Consider the following 21,707-nt stretch of genomic DNA (forward strand, 5'->3'; position numbering starts at 1 on the left):
AGTTGCTAGGATTACAGGCATGAGCCACCACACCCAGCCTAACTTTGCATAAAAGAAAATAAGGCCAGAAGTGCGAATCTATACTAACTCACAAACAACAGATAACTATTTGACTTGAGAGTCAGGTATTTATGAAGTAACAAAGATTCAGAGATTATTTGTTCAGGGGGAAAATCATGTGACGACCCTTTCAGGATGGGAATAGCAAAGAGGATATATTTGTTCTATGTTATTGATTACCATAGGGTATTCCAAAAAGAGTAAGTTCTCAGATATTAGGTAGAAAAGATGACTGGGCCAGTTACTGATCCACTGCCTCTGAGCCTCTTGCCTCCCTTCTCAATTCTGTTCAGTAATGGTAAGGCTGGAAGTCTTTTCATCAGACTTCCTGGTCCTTGTAACCATTAGGAGATATTGGTGGGATCAGAGACAGGAGTAGGGAAGAAGCAGCACATCTTCTTTGCTTCTCCCTTAAACTCTAGTGGCAACTCCAGACGTGTTTGCAACTCTAATTTCAGCTAGGAGGCTCTTCATGTTTCCAGCACCGTCCAAGTGGCCTTTGCTCAGTATTTTTGGACTCTGATAACACCACTTCCTCCTTTTCCTTCCACCAGCTCTAGGAGTGGTGGATGTTTCCTACATTCATTAATTCCTGAGTTACCACCCCAACCCCATTTACTCTCTCTCTTTGAAACATACAATGTTTTCATTTCCCTGCCTTACCTACCCTTCCTTTTCCCATTCTGTCCTTTTCTCCTGGACCTTTAACTATCTCACGTTTTCATCTGAATCAGTGATTGTCACATGATTTCCCGGGGACTTGGGGGTTTTCAGAAGCTCCCCCCCACCAACAGGTTTTCTGACAAAAAAAAAAAAAAAAAAGGGAAAGGAGAAAGATGATCTAAATTGTTTGGAAAACACTCACTTTAACCATATTATTTCTGTTCCTGTTTTATTTATTTACATTTCTTAGAAAGATTTTATTCAAACAAAGGATTTTGCTTATAATAAATGTTTGAAATCATGGATCTTTGCCACTGATACACATGTTAAATAGAACTTGGTCAATGATAAAATTATGGCTATGGCCTCAGTGGACGTTGCTTTATTCTAACCAGGAGGGAGGAAGACACCACCCCAGCCTGTTTCCTCCCTTTCCTCCCTTTTATCCCACCTCATCAATTATAATTTTCTTCCATGGCCCTGACCTTCTGCCCTTGCTTCTGGAATATTCTCACCCTCAGAAACTCAGCTGAAAAAAACTCCCTGAATACACTGCATATCAAAGGGTAAATGCATCTAGAAAGGCTGCAATAAAAATAACCCAAACAAATGACTAACACATCACATGTCCTATTAGCAAAGTACTTGTGTGGGAACAAAATGTTGTTGTTGGTTTTGTTTTCATTTTTTTAATACAGTCAAGGCCCCAGTGGGGCATGAATGTAGAGTATCATCCCATTTTATAATATATGCACCATAATCTTCTTAAAATGAGTTTTCACTTCAAGAAACATAAGGACTTAAATATGAGCAGCCTGTTTTGTGCATTTGTGTGTTTGGCATCTCATTACACTTCAGACCATTTTGTCTTCTTAGAACAATTGAATATCATTAGTGGAGGCATATTTTGTTGCCAGAACTTGCTTGGTTGCGATTGCGCTCGTTAAAATGTGTCCATTTGCCAGCTGATGGATGGGAGTTCTGAAGGGTGCCTGGTGGGTGAGCATTTGAATATCAGAAGTTTCATCTCTTTCTTCCAGAGAGAAAAATAGCTTTGCTACCAACCAACACAAAGCATGAATTGTCCTTGACTTTCCCTCCCTCCTTCTATCTTCTTTGTGTAGCACTCAGTTTAGCTCACTGACTTTCAGGCACCCAAAACTGTGCAAAAACATAAACGCTTCACAGCCAAGCAAATCTGGGAGCAAATGCAGGTTCCTTAGCATGACTTACACCATGACCTTGGGCAAATCACTTAACCTCTCAGGGCGACAGAGTTTGAATTTCTAAAACGGGTTTCCAAATATCTACTTTTCAAGGTCCTGACAATGAAAATCCCCAACCCGTTTTGGGAATATAATAGATGCTCAATAACTGGCAGCTGACCAAACTGACAGTGGCCCAAAGCACTGCATAAAACAATTAGAGAAGAGGTCAAAAGCAAATGTAGCACACATCCTTAATTAGAGCACAATCAAGTACTAAAATGTAAGGTACCTCAAAACAAATTATTTTAGAGATAAGGCCTAGAAGATATCATTGATTCTTATTACTCGCAGTTGTATAAAATTGTATAAACTCACCAGGAATGCTGAATTGGCACTGAATCAACAAAAACACAGAATCATTGCTCCTAGGGTAAAAACAGTGTTAGGTTCCTGTGAGCCCCTAGACACAACATTTTCATCAACTAATCAGGATATAGCCTTGTTTCATGTATGTTTCTGTGATATCTCATTTAATATATTGTATTGATTCATTAACATTGAATTCACAAACAACAGCATTATAACTCATGCCTGAATGAAGCTTACCCAATGCACTTATTTTCACCAAAAGGTACATCCAAGGTTTCTTGCTTGACTTGCTGCAGAACACCAGAGAGCAATTTTGCACTGTGTTTGGAGCCATTTTAAACAGCTAAATCACCACCAAAAAGCATTAAAAAGCACAAAAATGTGAAAAAATGTCACACCAAATAGATGACAACCAAGACCCTTGTTTACAATAGGAAAGCTGAAGCAAGAAGGGAGAGTATCTCTTTGTTCAAACTCTGCTGGAAAGTACACATAGGGCAACTAAAATTTTTCTTCACTCTGCATGCCCATGTTCTCAAATGACCATGGAAACACCATGAGTATTGATTTGGGCATTAAAATAATGTTAGTAAGTAGGCAAATTCACAAAACTGGAATCAGAAAATAATGAACATCAGCTGTAAATACCAGAGAGGGTTCTTGCTGAGTAACTCAAAATGAGTCATGAGAGGAGAGTCCAGGCAGAAAAAAGCCGTATTAGCATAAGGAAGAAGGTAACTAATAGCTGGGAACAGTGTATGGGAAAAAGTCATATCGGTCAGGAACCAGCCTGACTTAGATCTCATGTGACATACCTGATCAGTTCCTTCAGATCTGATTGAATGTCCCCTATTCAGAGGGGCCTTCTGTGGCCTCTTCGTTTAAAAAGCATCCACCTCCAATCATTTGCACTCTCGCTTTTCCCCCTGCTTTACTGTTCTCCAGAGCACACTTTTACAAGCTGACATATGTGGGTTTTTTGTTGTTGTTAATTGTCAGCCTGTCCTTGCCAGAACGCATACTCCATGAGGACAGGGATGTTGTCTGCTGTGTTCACAAACCCTGACATCTACAGAGTGCCTGCAACAGCATGTCATTATCTATTGAATGAAGACATAAACCTAATGGTCTGAATAACACATTAAGAAATATATCTCTCATCTAAGAGGGAATAGTCATTTGGGCAAAGAGTCCAATCAGCTATGGAAGATTTATAGTCTGACACTGTATGCAAAATGAAAGAAGAGAAAAATCATTCCTACCCTCATGGGGTAAGCAATGCAGGGAAACAAGAGAAATGAGCTGAAGATAGAACTGTGGATATTGTTCTAAGCTTGCATCAAGCATTATAGCTAAGCCAGATCATTTATTTAAAAAAAATTTTTGAATGAGATAGTAGTCTATGGAGTTGTGGAGCACAGGGGAGGAGAATGTAGATTAATGTTCAGAGTATGTATTCAAAGTGGTAACACCTACATGCCAAAACCAAGTAGGCACAGGTTTCTCTGTCTCAAAATCTTTTGAGATGTTTGCACTTAAAAGCACCAACCGCTCCACCAAATCTCAGCATGTAAAGCATGTCTGATTACCGGTGCCTGCTTATGGTTCTTCCCTACTCAAAATCCTCACAGAAATCATAGAAAGCATCTATCTTTAACAAAAACATTTTTCTGTTTTCTGACCATTTTTCTGTCTGCCTCAATTGCAACTGCATCCTAAATGATATGAATTCAAGGAAATTGGGAAGCTGTCTGCATTGACAGTGGTGACTAAAATGAGACTGCTGCAGAACCTTTGGGGTCTAAGGACTTTCGAATTTCACTGTTCCTGGATAACTAACAAATTAAGCCACTGTCAATCATTAATACTTGAGTATAAATTAGCTTATTCTGCATTTCAAGCAGTAATGATGTAATTCCAAACTTTAATTTTATAGAATGAGAAAACTGAGATCGATACTGGGAACACAATTTTATATCTAATTTAGTAATTTGAGACAGAACAAAAACCTAGCTCTCCTGTCATTTAATTAACTGTAGAATTCTCATCCAAAACCTTTCCAAATGTGACAGCTTACAGAGGTGGTTGAGACCATCTCCTAATGAAATTTCCAATTAGTGAATCCTTGTGAGGAAAGAGTATAGAACTCCCAATAACAGGCAAATAATTGAAAAAAATTCAAATAGCTAGTAAAGGTATTATCTTACATTGGTTTATTAAACTCGTTCTTCCCAGAAGTCAAGTCCCTTCTTAGGGCACAGTATTCTCCTTTGGAAGATAAACTGGGCTTCATTTTTGGTGTTTTTTTTTCTTCTTTAAAAAAAAAATGGATCCCAAGAAAGGACTATACTTCTAGAAAGACTTAGGGCCAATGTGTCAAAAAGACAAAATATGGGAAGCTCAAAAGAGACAGAGGGGAAGTCAGAGACCTAGACTTAAGAGCACCCCAAAACAAACATCAAGGTTTGCCACTTGTCTACATTTGACTGCAGCATATGCACAGGAGTCCAGGGTCCATAGAAGATGGCCAGCAGTTACAGGGAGCTGGCTCTTCCTAAGCTCATAGTGGCTCTGTGAGTCATGTAGAAGCAACTTCAAATCCTTGTGACAGCAAATGCTAATCTAGAAACTGATTACACCCCACTGAGAGGCAAAAGATGAGCTGATTCCTTAATGGAGGAGCTGGGTTTGACTAGAATGCCTTTGGAAACATTTCATTTCAATGCTGCTCATTTCCTTAACACATGCCATCATTGCTTTCGCAATCATGTCTTACACAACACACAACACAAACACATACATACACACACACACAGAAAGCCTGCCTAATCTAAACATTAAATCTACATTCCTCTTCCCTCTGTCCCACATCCCAATAAACCCTTGTCTCACTGAAAAGGACTTTATAAACAATCTCACTTAGCTGTTAATCCTGGATGCTAGCCTAGAATAATCTCCATAGTTTTGTCTTCAATTCATTTTTCCTCTCAATAAATATTGCTTACATTCTCAGAAGGCTTTAAATTGTCAGACAGAAAGTTGCCCTTCTTCCTCCGTGAAGGTAGGAATAAATATTCTCTTCTTTAATTTGCATACTGTTTCAGGAAACATATTTTTGCTATGAATGAAATTGACCCACTGAAGTTCGAACTTCTAACGTGAGAGCAGGCAAGTGAATGAGTTACTAGGAGAACCAGGATCCTTTACCAGTAGCTTCCAAAATAAACAATATTTGCCACCACAGTTTTGTACATTCATCTCTCGACAACATTTAAACGTAGAGATATTGAACACCAATAATAGCATTATGTGCAAAACTATATAGATCATTAAGAGAAATAGTTGGCTTTCTATTTTGAAGCCACCATGTTTTGCTAATTTCTTTTCAAGATGCATTAGGTTACTATGTTGGGGAAAGGAATAATACTATTCTAAACCACATGTCAGCAAAACAGTCTTTGGGCCAGTTCTGGCATACTGCCTTTTTTATTTTTATAATTTTTTTTATTATTATTGTAGTTTAGGTTCTGGGATACATGTAAAGATCACGCAGGATTGTTGCATAAGTAAATACATGGCAAGGTGGTTTGCTGCCTCCATCCCCTTGTCACCTATATCTGGCATTTCTCCGCATGTTATATCTCCCCAAACTCCCACCCACACTGTCCCTCCCCAGCTCCCCCTAACAGACCCCAGTGTGTGGTGCTCTCCTCCCTGTGTCCATGCATTCTCATTGTTCAACACCCGCCTATGACTGAGAACATGTGGGTGTCTGATTTTCTGTTTTTGTGTCAGTTTGCTGAGAATGATGATTTCCAGATTCATCCATGTCCCTAACAAAGGACATGAACTAATCATTTTTTATGGCTGCATAGTATTCCATGGTGTATATGTGCCACATTTTCTTTGTCCAGTCTACCTTCTATGGGCATTTGCATTGGTTCCAGGTCTTTGCTATTGTAAACAGTGCCACAGTGAACATATGTGTGCATGTGTCTTTATAATAGAACGATTTATAATCCTTTGGATATATACCCAGTAATGGGATTGCTGGGTCAAATGGAATTTCTATTTCTAGGTCCTTGAGGAATTGCCACAACTGTCTTCCACAATGGTTGAACTAATTTACACTCCCACCAACAGTGTAAAAGTGTTCCTTTCTCCACATCCTCTCCAGCATTTTTTGTCTCCAGATTTTTTAATGATTGCCATTCTAACTGGAGTGAGATGGTATAAAGATTTGTTAATGGGACACAGCCAGGTTCACTTACTTACATATTATGTATAGCTTTTCTTGTGCTAGATGAGCAGAGATGATAAGTTGCAACAGAGATCATGTGGCTCACAATGCCAAATAGATTTACTATTGGTACTTTACACAGAAAATTTACCAATTCTTGCCCTAAGCCAGTATATTAGGTTTTGGACAAGGACATTTATGTCTTTAACAAGGCTTCCCGGAAAGTCTACTATTAACCGATGTTTGAGAAATCCCACAATAAAATAAAAAGTTCCAGGCTCCAGGGACAGCCTGTGATGCAAGTGCAGCAGGGACACATTTAGAGACAGTTGCCCAAAGTCAGACTCTAAGGAAATTCTACACCATAGCTTCCTCTTAACTTTTTGAGTCTCAGATTCCCTCCAACTTCCTGATTTAGCCTCATATTTCCTGATACAAATCCTGGTACTTTTCCACTTGGCTCTTGGCATCCTCCTTTTAGACAGCCAGTTTTCATTCTTGGCATCACTCTTTAGTTCCACTCTTGCCACTCATATTGTGTATGTTTATCTGTTCCCGCTCCACTGCCGATCCTAGACATCCAATTCCCATCTCAGTTCAAGTACAAGAAAAACAACAACAAACACTCTTCTCAGTCAAATGATTTGTCTCTCAGGAGATCTCTAACTCTTGATGTTTGATCCCAAGAAAAACAGAAAATTGAGACACTAAAGCCATGATTTTTACCCCATATTTCAAGGTTAATCAGTGCCCAAGGAGTTGTTAAAAGGGATTTTCCAAGGACACATTAATTTCATGGCCTCAGGAAAAGCTCTGTCACCAAGTCACAGAATAGGATACCTGGTGCATTAATCAAATTTATAATCAATATTGTGTACAGATTTTTAAAAAGCAACCTTTTCCCCCAACTGTATCTATGTTTTCCAAAGACTTGGAATAGAATTTATACCTGAATTTGTCTGTTGACAATGAAAAGGTGGGTGGTAACAGTTTCTCTGTGGACAACCCACCAAATCTCCATGCAATTGAATGGTCTGAACTTATCTTGGCCACTAAGCTACCCCAACATTTATTTTGACTGGAAATTATAATATACTAAAAATTATAACATTAAGTTGAAAGTATTGATCTTAGAAGATTTAAAGACAGTCATAATTAGGAACATATCTATTTTTAATAAACTGAAAGAGGTAGTTTAAAAAGCATATGTAGGCCACCATATATTGTACATAGTCACACACATATATAAACACATATGGTATTATTGTGAGATATATGTGTATATGTATTATTACTGCAGTAAAGCAATGAAAAGTAGTTGTAAGAAGCCAAGTATCACTATAATTTAAAGTCATTTATGGTAAAGTCAGATAGCCCTTTTTACCATAAAAGCTTCCAATAATGCCACAAAATTAAAAATATAAAATAATGTATATTTGTTATGACCTTGAAAAGCTAACTACAAATTTCAATTATGCTCAGTATCTCCTCTTAAAAATTTGAAACATTCATAAGTTTTACGAACATATTCATTAAAATATTAAGAAGGGAACTTCTCTAGCAATAGAATACAGCTTTGCTTATGTGGATTGATTTCCACAGGGTTTCCAAAACGAGGATTCTTGTGGGTAGCTATTTAGATGGAGACTGATCATGATGTTCTGAAAGTTCCATGTAACCTGATGTGTGTTGCATACATTATTGCATCACTGATGTTTTGTGTGATACATGAAATCCAACTACTTTCAAGAAATTCTTACAGCTTTGTCCTCTTGGATAGATGCCTTTGGATTTAAACTTCAGTTTGCATTAGGTAGAATTATTCTCCACCTTTGAATGCTGGGCCTTAGGACATTAGGGTCAACTCAACTTCTTTCAAGACTGATCTGTCCCAGCACTAGCTTTCTTCTCATCAGTGAGTAGCAAAAGTGTCTCACAGCTGTGTTCCTTCAGATATAACAACTCTCTCCTCTGTAAAATTTGCATCATCTGATTGTTACCACCTCTGAGAAACTGTACGAGCCACTTCCAGCAGTTCTTTCCAGGCCCCTGGAGTTCCTCTCAAGGAGGTAATGAAGACATGTGTCAAAGTTAAATGAGAGTAAAACCCCAGGGGGTAAGAGCAAATGCAGCCATTGAGAGTGATAGAAATAACAAAGGCTGTAATATAGGGACTGGATGTGCTCCTGAGGGCATGAGGTGATACAGATTTATGGAGGATCCTGGAAGAAAATAATTAAATTAGATTTTAAAAATTGGATTAAGACTTTGGTTAAAAAATAATAATAAAAGAAAAAATAATACAGCAAAAGATGGCGACTCAAGAAAAAATGGTGAAGACACTCCAGTCAGTGACAGTGGAAGGGATTCCCTGAACCTTCTGTCCAAAAGGAATGCCTTGGGTTAGAAGTGACAAGACAGAACACACTTGACCAGAGACGGCCATCCACATGGCAAGTGGGTAGGTAGCATGGCAGCAGCATGGCTGAAACAGAAGCAAAGAGGATGAGATCCAGGCTTGAGGGAGATGGAGCATGTGTGTGTAATTACAAGAGTCCATTTTAATCGTTTCCATCGAGTAAGTCTTATTTTCCTACTTAGACTGCCAGTTTCTACAGGGCAGGAAAAATGTTCTGTAAGTATTTGAAAACACAGTGAAATGGGAGAGTTCATTGATCCCCCTTGCAGGACATGTGACATGGGTATGGCTCACCTGTTGGGTTGCTGCCACCACTCAAACCCCTGAGGGGAGGAGGAGCATAGATGGACAGGTGCAGGAGCCCAGAGAGGTGTGTATTACTGTGTGCCCTTTTAGCCCTGCCATCCTTGGACAGCTTGAGTATTAACCAGCTCAATTGACCCTCTGCCTTTTCTCAAGGGCAGAGGGACAGTGTGACAGCTTTCTGTATCCCAAGCTCTTGCCCTACATCCTAGAAGAATCAGGTCACACATGGACCTGAAGGAAGAATGTAGCATTTTATTGAATGTGGAGGTGGCTCTCAACAGGATGGATGGGGAGCTGGAAGGAGGGATGGAGTGGGAAGATGATCTTCCCACAGAAGTTCAGTCCAGCAGTCAAACTCCTCTTCTACCACCCCCAGCCTAACTCTTGGCACTCAGGAGTTCATCTTCTTTTTCTCTGCTGTGTCATTCTGCCATCCATCTGCTTGTCTCCTCATCTCCTCAACTGCTCATCTGTTTCTGGATCCTGTAGTTTGGGGTTTATATGGGTACAGGATAGGGGCATGGCAGACCAAAAGGTAACTTTCTGGGTGTGAAAACAGGAATGCCTGTCCCCATTTAGGGCTATAGATCTCCAGACTTGAGGGTAGGGTCTTTGCCAGGGAACCACCCTCTTCTACCCAGTATTTCCCTTTCTCCTGTCTGTGTCAACAGCACATACAAAATCTTATCCAAATTCATGAACAAACTTGTCCAAAGTAACATGGCTCATGAATATCAGAACCCTTTGACCCTAGAGTTTTATTGACCTACTTAGATCAAATATACCCTTTTTTATATGCTACATATTTTATATATGCTTTATTCTTGGCTTCATTTTAAATCTCTTCTGTTGTTAATTTTTCTTTCTTACCTTCTCTTAATGTCTTATATAATTATAGTTGATAAATCTCTATAAGCCATCCTATGTCCTTTCAAGTACAAAGCAGTTAACTGAATCAACAAGGAATATTATTTATATGATACACACAGAGACATACACACATATGCATGTGTGTATTTCCCCTTAGGTGAAATAATTTGCACTGTGTAGTTATAAGTTGGTTAACTTGCCCTTCAATCTCTGGGAATCCTTAAAGCAAAATTCTATCTTTTTACATTGCTTAACAAAAAAATTACTTAGGAACCCAAGTAAAGGTAAACCCCATTGAAATCTGTTCCCTCTTCAATATCCTTCTCTTTCAAATCATCTATCCCAAATACTTTCCTGGTTGCCCGCCTAGGTGTCTCCTTTCCTACCAAGTCTCCACTCCATCACACCAAGTTCAAAGGACTCAGAAAGAAGACAAAGGGACCCCCTAAGGGTCTTAAGGCAAGCATTTCTGTTATTTAATGCAGTTTCATTACTTTTTATCACTGGGAGGCATCTTGGCATATGGGAATGGAAATTTAGATTTAGTAACTTTCAGCAATGTCAAAGGAGCTATTAACAGAACCAAATTCTATGGTGTCCTAGTTGCTCTTGGAATATAGGTTTCAGAGTCTCAGCACCACAAGATGACCTCTGAGTTTAATAGAAGTCTACCAATAAAAAATAAATAGGAAATAATAAAAATGACATACTGAGGAATTTAAAATTATAAATGCATGCAAATTTGTCTCAAAGATGATTAATCAATCATTAAATAATTAATGAGGACTTAATGTTTTCTTGGAACTGTCCTAGGCACTGTTGTGAATGAAAAAACAGGGGAACTTTAAGGCATAATTGTTGAAAACAGGGAAGCCATATGAAATGTTACATTAAAAGGGTGAAGGGAGAAAAATAAAAGCGCTAACGTACATAGTAAATTTACATATATACATATTATAGACGAGATATATATATATGTGTGTGTCTCATTATTCTAAGAAGTGGTGTAAAAAAGGTATAAATGTCTTTGAAATGGAACATTAGAACAAGCACTAGACTAGGAAATGGGAGACTGGGACCAGCTCTGGCTTGGCACCCAGCAAGTTGTGTGTCTCTGGGAAAGTGAGTGTCTATGCCTGGCTCTTTGTTCATCTGTGAAGAGAATTGGATTATTTATAAACTGAAATCATATTTTATGTTATGAATATATAATACATTCTTTTTATATAATACATTTCTTTATATAAATATATAATACATTTTCTCTATAATACACTGACTTATTGATCAGATGAAATTAGAAATATTTTGGAGTTGCCGCTAAATTAAGAGGGTAGTGTCAACAGAGGAAACTGTGGTGCTCTGAAAGTGTTCCTCAATAAACTGAAAGCCCACAGCAGAAAGGTAATGAGAACAACTTCAAGAAGACTATTTTTAAAGTGCTTATATTCTGAGAGAGAATGAGTGATGGTATTAGTAAAAAAATCAAGCTATTCCAATAGTTAGAATTTTTATAACACACTTCTACATTGCATTTTTCATAGAAGATGCAAAGCATGGTGACTAAGTCTCCAAGATGTGAAGATGAGAAAAGGCCCTGAACCAAAACCCAGCTCTTGCATTTATTAGCTGTTTCACTTGGAGCAAGTTAACCTCTCTAGAAATCAATGACCTGGACAAAGAAACGAAGGTAACATTATCATGTAAATCATCCTTAAATAAAATATTTGCTATACATCCTAAGCCTGACACATCTTGGAAATACATCTTGGAAAACTTAGTTGTTATAAATATTGTTATAAATATCTTTAAAATGCTAACATAGTCATACCAGCTGATGCCCATGTAAGAACTATTGAACTTTCATTCCTAAAATTAATATTGCCCAAAAGTTATAGCCCTCATTTTAATTCATCTCTCTAGGAGGAGAAATCTCGCTGGTTTTCATATCCACATTCGCCCTCTGGCCTAGGCCTTACTGTCTCTCCTTAATGCACAAGTAAACGTGATTTCTTCAACTGAAAGAGTCTTCGATTCTTTTTTTTTCTTTTCCTGTCAACTCTTTGAGGGCATTGGGCTGACATTTCTGGGTCGGACTCAGTTTAATCTTTTTCTTTCAAATCAAATTATGGGGAAAATGCCAGGGAAATGGCTCCCTAACAGCTGGCATTGTTCAGAAATCACCGAGCTTGGTGAATTTGTAAGATAAGTGTCTAAATTGTGGGGAGAGGCAGACAGCTCCCGCTCTTGGGCTGATATCTGAAGAACTAATGACTAAATGACTCCATTTTGCTCTCCACACAATGGCCTGTCCTGGAAGACTTGAGAGGCTCTCAGGGTTCAGGGCCCTCTCCAAAAATCAGCCTGCCTAAAAGCTGTCTTGGAATCTTCTCTACTTTCTTTGCTCCCTGCTTAATAATGTTATAACTTTTAAACTAATGAGAATAAAAGAAGAAAGCTTCTTGCCTGGAGTAACGTTAAATCCATGAAAACCTCCCTATCAACATACTCAGAAAAATAGATAAGAAAACAGAAAGAATTCATAGGACAAAAGCCAAAAAGTGAGAAACAACTTTTAAAATATTATGGGAGGCACCACATTCACATTAAATACTAAAATATTGAAATTGATTGAGGTTGTGAAATAAGTGAATTACTTAGTCTCCCAAGCATTCAAATTAATTTTTCATCTCCTTCTGCAGGCCACTTCCCACTGGCTTTCGTTGAGCCCACTTAATATTTTATTTGCTGAAGGGAAAAGGTTTCCTTTTGACATATTGGCATTCCTGAGGTTAGTAGACTATCTCACTGCCAACTCCATGAGCAGTTTTCTCAGTCCAAGTGAAGCAACAACAAAGAATAAAATATTTGCTATACATCCTAAGCCTAACACACTTTTATTCTAACCAGATCCTTCCCTAAATACTTTTGTCCATGGATCCACTCCTTTTGCTTGTTACAATGCCCAGTGCCCCCTTTCTGAGTCTCTCTCCAACATTCCCCACTATTAACCTATTAGTAATATATCCAGGAAAAACAAAAAAGCAAAAAATAATAAAACAACCAAAAGAGAAGTTGTGATCCCTACACTTGAGCTTCTGAAACTAGCTCTTACTTTTTCTCTGTTTTTTTTTTTTTTTTTTTTTTTTTTTTTCCGGGAGGCAGGATTCTACTCTGTCGCTCAGGCTGGAGTGCAGTGGTGTGATCACAGCTCACTGCCGCCTTGTCCTCCTGGGCTCAAGCGACCCTCCCACCTCAGCCTCCTGAGTAGCTGGAACTATAAGCAGGTACCACCAGGCCCAGCTAATTTTCTGTATTTTCTTATAGTTATGGGGTTTTGTCATGTTACCCAGGCTGGTCTCAAACTTTTGGGCTCAAGTGATTCTCCTACCTCAACCTCCCACCGTACTTTCCTTTCTTGGGGCTCTGGGAAGGAGGCTTACCTTCTTGGAAATTTAGATCAGCCAAAGAATGATAATCACTAATCTCTGGAGCTCAAGAATTAATATGGCAGATCCTCTGTAATTAGGAGGTAAATTCTAAGCTAATAACCAGCTAACAGAATTGATGCTAAAGGAAGAGTGGATACATGTACCAAAGGAGTCAAACAGGCACTCACCGGGCTTTGCAAACTTACCAGGAAATTAAACATAAAAACCCCAATTTTCCCACAGTACATTCACATGCTGAATCTGGATTCCTTCCTTTAAGAAAAGTTTATACTTGTGAGAAAATGAGATTAGAAATTCTCAATGTCTCTTCAGAATAAGAGACACTGTAGGATTTCAAACCCTCCATCACTCTTTAATGTGCCCCTTCTTCATGATCACAACAGTGGAACAGTGCTTTTGTGTACTAATAGAGTCATCAGTGCTAGCTCTAGAGATGACTTGACCTTAGCCTAGTCTAAAATCCTCCTTCCAAATGTCATGAAGCAGCAGCAACAAAAGATACCTAGCTTGCTCCAGTCAAATCAGAACAAATGCCTGCTTGTGCATCAGCACCCTGCCTCTCAAGTTCCCGGTGTAGGACCTTTGCATATTTAGAAGAATAAAACATTTTCCCCTGCCCGCTCAGGTTCTGTGGCTGGGAGCCAGCAAATTAAACAGAGGAAATATAGATTAACAGAAGAAAAGGCATGTGTTTCTGTATTGATGTTAATTTTTTTTTTTTTTTTTGAGATGGAGTTTCGCTCTTGTTACCCAGGCTGGAGTGCAATGGTGCGATCTCGGTTCACCGCAACCTCCACCTCCTGGGTTCAGGTAATTCTCCTACCTCAGCCTCCTGAGTAACTGGGATTACAGGCACACGCCACCATGCCCAGCTAATTTTTTGTATTTTTAGTAGAGACGGGGTTTCACCATGTTGACCAGGATGGTCTTGATCTCTTGACCTCATGATCCACCCACCTCGGCCTCCCAAAGTGCTGGGATTACAGGCGTGAGCCACCGCGCCCGGCCTGATGTTAATATTTTTACATGTATAGGGGCTTCACAGAAGTAAAGACTCAAAGAAGCAGTTGGTTCTGAGGGCTTATATACCATTGCAACCAATGGTAATAAACTGGATAAGTGACTAAGTGGAGATAAAGGTAGTTTGGGCTCCTACAGATGTTAAACTATGTGAAGGTGACTAGGAAATGTTTAGTAGATAAGTTGTTTGGTAAGGTTCATTATGAAGACTCAGGCTATCTCTAGTGATGAGAGTTGTTCAACACCTCCTGGTATGGGATGAGGGGAGCTTTTTACAAAGGAAAGTTTATGCCCTGCTTTAAGGCAGAGAGCTCCTCTTGTATCTGCTGCTTCTTGATCGCCTTCAGCTCAAAACAATCAATATACCAAAGTGACATATTTTGAGGGACATATCCCGAGCCCCTTCACACAGATCGTTTTTAGGACAGCTGGCAGCCAGAGTACGTCTTCTTATTCTTAGAAGTATTTCTTCTTCTATCAGATTACTCAAGATTGGGGGCCAATGTTGAAACCATATTATTTCAGACCACTTGAGTTTAGAGGCAATGGTACAAAGAAATTATCTGCTTATAATATTAACACACTCCTGACCTTTTTCAATATTCAGACTAAAAGCTCAGTGTATAAACCTAGTAGCCCTCTCTGTATATATGAAACACTATCAACCTATTAGCTCACTCCATTCCTGTGATGCTTTGAGGAGAGAAGACGGGAGTCATCGGCCCCACTCAGCCTATGGGAAAATATTGATTTAGCTTCATTATTTATCCAAAGTCACAAAGTCCTGAGGTCCAGAGCTCAGCTGCCCCAATGTGAGTTCTGTGTTCTGTCTACTGTTCCCAAATGGGAGGATAAGATGCATTGCAGCATTTATTTCAAAGACATCACTTAGATAGAAGATTCCCAAAGCGTGAACAGAAGGGAACACTAACCCATGAGAAAATAACAGTGTTTGCAGGAATACAGGGAAATTGCATAACAACTAGTTTGAGAAATTAAGCTAAATAGAACTAAACACACTTTTGTGCTGCAGAAGTTTTAGGAGTCTTTAATATCTTGTTTGGTTTTGCAAATATGTAAGAGGAGTATATACTAGGCCTATCATAAACATTATGACCCTGGAAAGCATCAATTGAGGAGAATTTCAAGTGAATACTGAACCCTGGAATGTACCTCAGAAAACACGAGTTCTTGCCTGCAGCATCTCACTATTCTTCATCAGCTTTACCAGGATCCCAGGATGCCAGGTAATAAAAGGAAGCTAAATGATTACTCCTTTATAACTCTAGTTACTTTTGCTAGTCTATACTCATATCCTCACAATTCTCAAGATTCCAACAATCAGCTCATTGTGAATGTACTAAAGTCATAATATGCAATTTCTCTTCTCAGACCAGACCTATCACTTCACAGCTAAACCTCTTACCTGTTCACAACTTCAGGACTTTTTTTCACATTCATTGCAATCATACCCCTTGCTTTGATCATACTTGTCCATTTACTTTTCCTATAATGGCCATAGTGCTTTTAAGATCTTGGCTTGGCTTATATTGTTCTTCTTATCTGTAATGAATTGTTTTCTTTCTCCTCTTGGTCTAGCAGAATTCTCATTTTGGTGTCCTTATAACCTATCGCCTCTTCATGTCAGAAGTGAATTTCTTCTGCTATAAATGTTTACAGTGTCATTTACTTTCTGCCTAGTTTTGCTAGTTATATTTCACAGATTTGGGTTCCCTCTGCTATTCAGTTTACAAAGTCTTTTACTCATCTTTGTTTTGCTGTCAGCACAGAGCCTGATGTCTGGCATATAAAACATTTCAAGTAATTGATTGTTAAAGTTAAATGAGACATGGGAATTGAAGTTCTATCAATATGTTGAAATCAGATTACAGAGGGCCTTGAAAGCCACATGGAGGACTTTGGCTTAATTTGATAGATATTTAGAGGTGTTCTGGATTTCTTCTTAAAGAGAATGTATCAGACAAAAAGCACCATCCCTAGTTGGCCAAGCAATGTAGCTTGGTGGTCATAGGCAAAGCTTTCTGAATCTCAGCTCTTAGGTCTGAATCTCAGCCCTCTCCTATCTCTGTGACCTTGGGAAAGTTACACATTTTTCTAGCTTTTAGTGTCTTCATTTGTAAAATTAGAATAGCCTTACTCCTAGGGTGATTGTGAATTTTGGATAAGGTTATCCATGGAACGCCTTTAAAGCAATGTCTGGTACCTAGTGAGCCTTCAAGAAACATTAGCTAGTATTATAATTAACAACAAGAAATGAAAAGAACATTGCCTTGTGCATCAGGGATCTGAACTCTGCTGCAGTTTGAAGACAAGGTACAAATGAGGTCAAGTATTACCAGTCAAAGAGCCTGATTGGCACTTAAAGAGGATGTGTGTTTGGTGAATTCACCATTCTTTTCATTCCAGGCTCAAAATCAAACTAGTAGCACAACAAATGCATTAATCAAGCTTACAGAGACAATCTATAAAACACAGAAGCTCAATTCGTTAATATACAATGAGAATTCTAACTATTAAATAGATGAGATGTTGGTGACGGAACGGCACGTTCTACCTTATAGACAAATATATCCAGGAAACCAAATTATAATCCAAGGTTGTTTGATGAAAAGGGAACAGAGCAAGGAGAGAGAGTGGGTGACTTTGAGCACGTGATCAAGCTCATAGCCAGACGTATCCCACTCTACTGTAGGCACATACCCACCACTTACAAGATGCCCCAACATACTCTGCACCTCACCCTCCCAGTGGGACAGAGAGCCCCTCTCTTTTGCTTCTGAGAGCCCCCTCTATAAAAATCATGTATACCATTGTTGTCTTGTTATAATGCATGTTATAATGGATGGATGTTTTCTAAGTGCAATCAAAATATACTCAGAGTTTTGCCTGACTATATTCCTGATTCTCATGGACCACTTATTGGGACAGTTTTAAGATAATTAATCTTCTTAAACTTCATTGGTGGGCCTCCGGTAGCCCTAAGAGACTCTGCAGAAAATATTTCTGTATCCTATCCGCTTCGAGTTTTCTTAAATTTATCCTTATATAAATCGTATATCAATTAGCTTGTGTTACATAATAAACTATTCTACCCAAAACTTTTGTCTTAAGATGTTTATTATAAGTGCTTTTGTTCGTTAAAGACTCTGTTGGTCAGCATTTTGGGCTGAACTCAGCTGAGCTCATTTCTTCCTCATCACATGATGTCAGCTGTGCTTGAACACGTGTCTGGGTTCAAACACTGCCGAGATGACCGTGACAGTCAGGGACTCTCGCCACATGCCTCTTCACATGTTTCTCATCCTCCCTGTTCTGTTAGACCAGGCCAGGAGCTGAATCAGGGTGAAACAGACTCCACTTCTTGATGGGAGAAGCCATGAAGAATCTGTAGCCAGATTTCCCTTAACTTACTATGGATGGGAGTAACTTACAAGTGAACAAACTGATGAATAAACGAATATGTCTTCAGAGAGAAAGGTCATAGTAATCAAATACATTAGGCAGGTGAGTTGGCATCTCTGTAACCCATGAGTGCAGGAAACTCACTCATCTAGGTCACAGTGAAAGGGATCCCAGTGCAGCATGCATTATTCTCTCCTGACACTAAAATTTTGTGATCTCAAGAAGGTAATCAGCAGGGAAGGTTAAAGTCCCTGAAAGGCAGCTGGCATCAAGTGACCCTTCCTGAGGAAGCTGACACTGATCACTTCTGCCCAGTGATCGAATTTGATGGGTTTCATCATCTTCCTCCCCTATCCGCTCCAGTTCTATCGATTGCATCGCCTTCAATATCTCTTTTGTGGTTAAAGGCTGCTCCCGAGACTGCCCTGTCTGAGTTGCCTAGTTTTGTCAATTCCAATTCAGCCAGACATCCTTTTACCCTTTCCTAGACAACAAAGCTTTTCGGTCGATGTTTAAAAAAAAAAAGGAAAGAAAACTCATGGAAGACTTAGAAGCCTCAGAAAGACTTACTAAACCCTTCCTTCCTTCGGACCAATTCTCCCTACCTGGGTTGAGAGCAATTCTTCTCTGATGAGAGCTCATATTTATCTTCTCTTCCAGCCTTTTACCTCCACCTTGGGACCTCAGACAAAAGTCTCCTTGTTATTCTTCCCTTTCTTTCTTCTTTCTGAAAATTAAAAATGGCTTGGTGAACATAAAGGTAACCTGTACATTTTAACCTGTACATGTCTTTCACCTTATTTTCCAGATTAGAAAAATACCATTCGAGAATTCTCATTAGGCCTAAATTACGGAACAGGGACACTTTGTTTTATGCTTCAAATCCTACATATTTCTTTAAGATGCTTCAGAAATACCTCCTAAAACAGGGGAGTTATGAAACTGATAGCCTCAGAAGAACGTTTCAGTTGTCAAGTGTCCTTTGTGCCATCCTGTCTGTAACTTTGTGATAGACATGAATCAGATCATCAAAAGCCAATATTAGGAAAAAGTACTCAAACCATAGGGTAAAATCCAATCACCTTATTACAAATAACAGCTAAAAAATATAGTATCTCATCCCTGCCAATTGGTCCTCCTTTAACCTCAGCCACCCCATTCTGTCTGCTCTGCTCAGAAGCCACATCAACCACTAGTCAGAACTCTCCTTTCTCTGCCTCCCTGAGATCAAACCAGTTATTCCTCTCCTAGAATTTTGTCTCCATTAGTTGGCCTGGAAAATTCCTTTTCATATTTTAACACACATTTCAATTGTATCCTTTTCCAGTAAGCTTTTCTTGCTCTTCCTAGTTGTTTATTTCTTCATTTATATTATCACTATATGTATTTTACCTCCATTAACCTCACTATAATAAAAATGTTGTGCTTTTTCTATAGATCTATAAATAGAATCTCTTCTTGAAGAAGTTGCAGAATCCTGTCTTAGTGTTTCTACAGATCCCTACCGTCCTGTCAGAGATTCTTCTGCTCTTCTAGGGGACTGATGTTTGTGCAACCTGCCTTTGTTTTTGCAGCACCTCCTTTCCATCACCTCTCTACATCCTATTTCCTTTTCCTCTTCCTATGTCCCTCTCCATCGTCATACTGCTCTCATACTAGAAACATGATCTTGTCTTCTTTATGCTAAAATCTCATCAATCTGTTGTTGCTCCTCCATTAACTTCCATATCGTTCTTCTTTATCTGTGTACCCAATTTCTTAAAAAAAAAACAGTTTGCACCTGCTATCTCAACTGCTGCTCCATTCAGATACTCCTTGATTCTTTACAATCGGATTTCTAACTTCCCCACTGTTTTTGTAATTGCCTTCAAAAACAGATATAACTGGCTGGGCATGGTGGCTCACACCTGTAATTCCAGGACTTTGGGAGGCTGAGGCAGGTGGATCACCTGAGGTCAGGAATTCCAGACCAGCCTAGACAACATGGTGAAACCCCATCTCTACTGAAAATACAAAAATTATCTGGGCATGGTGGCAGGCACCTGTAATCTTTGCTACTAGGGGGGATTAGATAGGAGAACTGCTTGAACCAGGAGGCAGAGGTTGCAGTGAGCCAAGATTGCGCCACTGTGCTCAGGCCTGGACAATGAGAGCGAGACTCTGTCTCAAAAAAAAAAAATAACTTATTTACTGGCCAAAAACGCCCACCTGCACACACACATGCACACACACAAACACACATATATAAATATAAGATTTTAGGCAATTTTTATTATCCTTTATCTTTCAGCAGCACTGGCTCCTTGAACTCTCATCCTTTATGACCTCGCATTCTTCTTCCAGCTGAGAGACAGTCTAGTGAGAGACAGTAATTAACACTTAAGCACTACATTTTGGATTAACTGATGCTCTCTGTTATGCACAAGGCATACTGAAAGCGCCAGGAGCCAGTCCTTGGCTTTCCTACATATTTCTGTTCCCATTCATGAGGTTCATACTCACTGAGGGTCGGTCATGTTTTGACCAAACATATTTTTGCCATTTGGACACATTTTAAATAATATGTAGGCCATAAATAAAAATGTAAGCCAACATGAATGCAAGAAACAGAATGATTTCTTTCATGAAAACTAAATGATAAACATTTGATGAGGGCAATTTGGGGAAAACAGCACAACAAACCCTATTGAATTAGAGATGTTAGTTGTGGGAAGAAAAACATCATAAAACTCTTAAGTGTCATCTTTCATAACATTTAGCATTACTTTAAAGAAATCAAAATGGGAAATAGTAGATGAGGCATCATGGTTATGGTTTATGCAGAGAAAAACAGCAGAGTGCTTCTTGCCTGAAAGTAAAATTCTAGTGGAGAGAGAGATGTTAGAATCCAAACAAAGTTTTTTTTACTCCTGGAAGGACATTTAAGGATTTTGATTAATCTACAATAACCAGTTCCTTTTATACCATATAAGAGGGCTTCTAGTAGAGGTAAGTGCTCATAGCTTATATCAGACAAAGGTGACATTAAATCCAGCTCAGCTGCTTATTATCTGTGTGCTCCTGGGCAAATTACTTACCCTCTCCAAGCTTCAATTACCTTATATAAATAGAGGAAACAATAATATTTTACTTACAGCACTGTTAAAAGGAGTTGAAATATAAAACAACCAATCACATAAAAAGATGTTTAACTTCATTAGTATGTAAAGTTTATTACATAGTCTTTGACACTAAGTGTTCAATAGTGCCAGCTATGATTTTTATAGAAAGTACTCAATAAGTTATCATCATCATCATCATCATCACTACCAACATGAATGCTATTCATTGATGCTCTTCCCTTCCCTCCATCTATCTTCATCATGGGAATTCCACATGGTCTGTATTCACTTCTCTCTTCTCTTCATAATAAAATTTCTCCTTTAGCAAGAGCATCCATCGCCATAGCATCAAGGTGCTGCTCTGCCCATCATTCCCCTGCTTGGAAGGGTGTGGATTACATGTCTATTATGGCAAGGTCCTGAGAGTAAAGTGTGGAAATGATATTGACCACAGGAAGCTCAACTTCTCTATGACTGGATAGCTCAGCCCACAGTTATTTCTTGTGACTCTGGTGCTATCTATACCTCTCATTTACAAACTATACTATATCTTGTATTGTTTTGAAACCAGACATT

General features: G+C 38.9%; 1 long non-coding RNA gene across 1 annotated transcript in view; it reads right to left on the minus strand.

Moving 5' to 3' along the window:
• Positions 1 to 21,707, minus strand: part of LOC105709004 (uncharacterized) — a 270,831-nt gene that overhangs the window by 74,723 nt on the left and 174,401 nt on the right. The window contains exon 2 of the long non-coding RNA XR_001105416.2: positions 18,636 to 18,757. This is a non-coding gene — a long non-coding RNA (uncharacterized LOC105709004). The remainder of the gene's footprint in view (positions 1 to 18,635; positions 18,758 to 21,707) is intronic.

Source organism: Aotus nancymaae, unplaced genomic scaffold (assembly GCF_030222135.1).
Source record: "Aotus nancymaae isolate 86718 unplaced genomic scaffold, 86718_ANA_hifiasm-v0.15.2.pri h1tg000020l, whole genome shotgun sequence".
Taxonomy (NCBI): Eukaryota; Metazoa; Chordata; class Mammalia; order Primates; family Aotidae; genus Aotus; species Aotus nancymaae.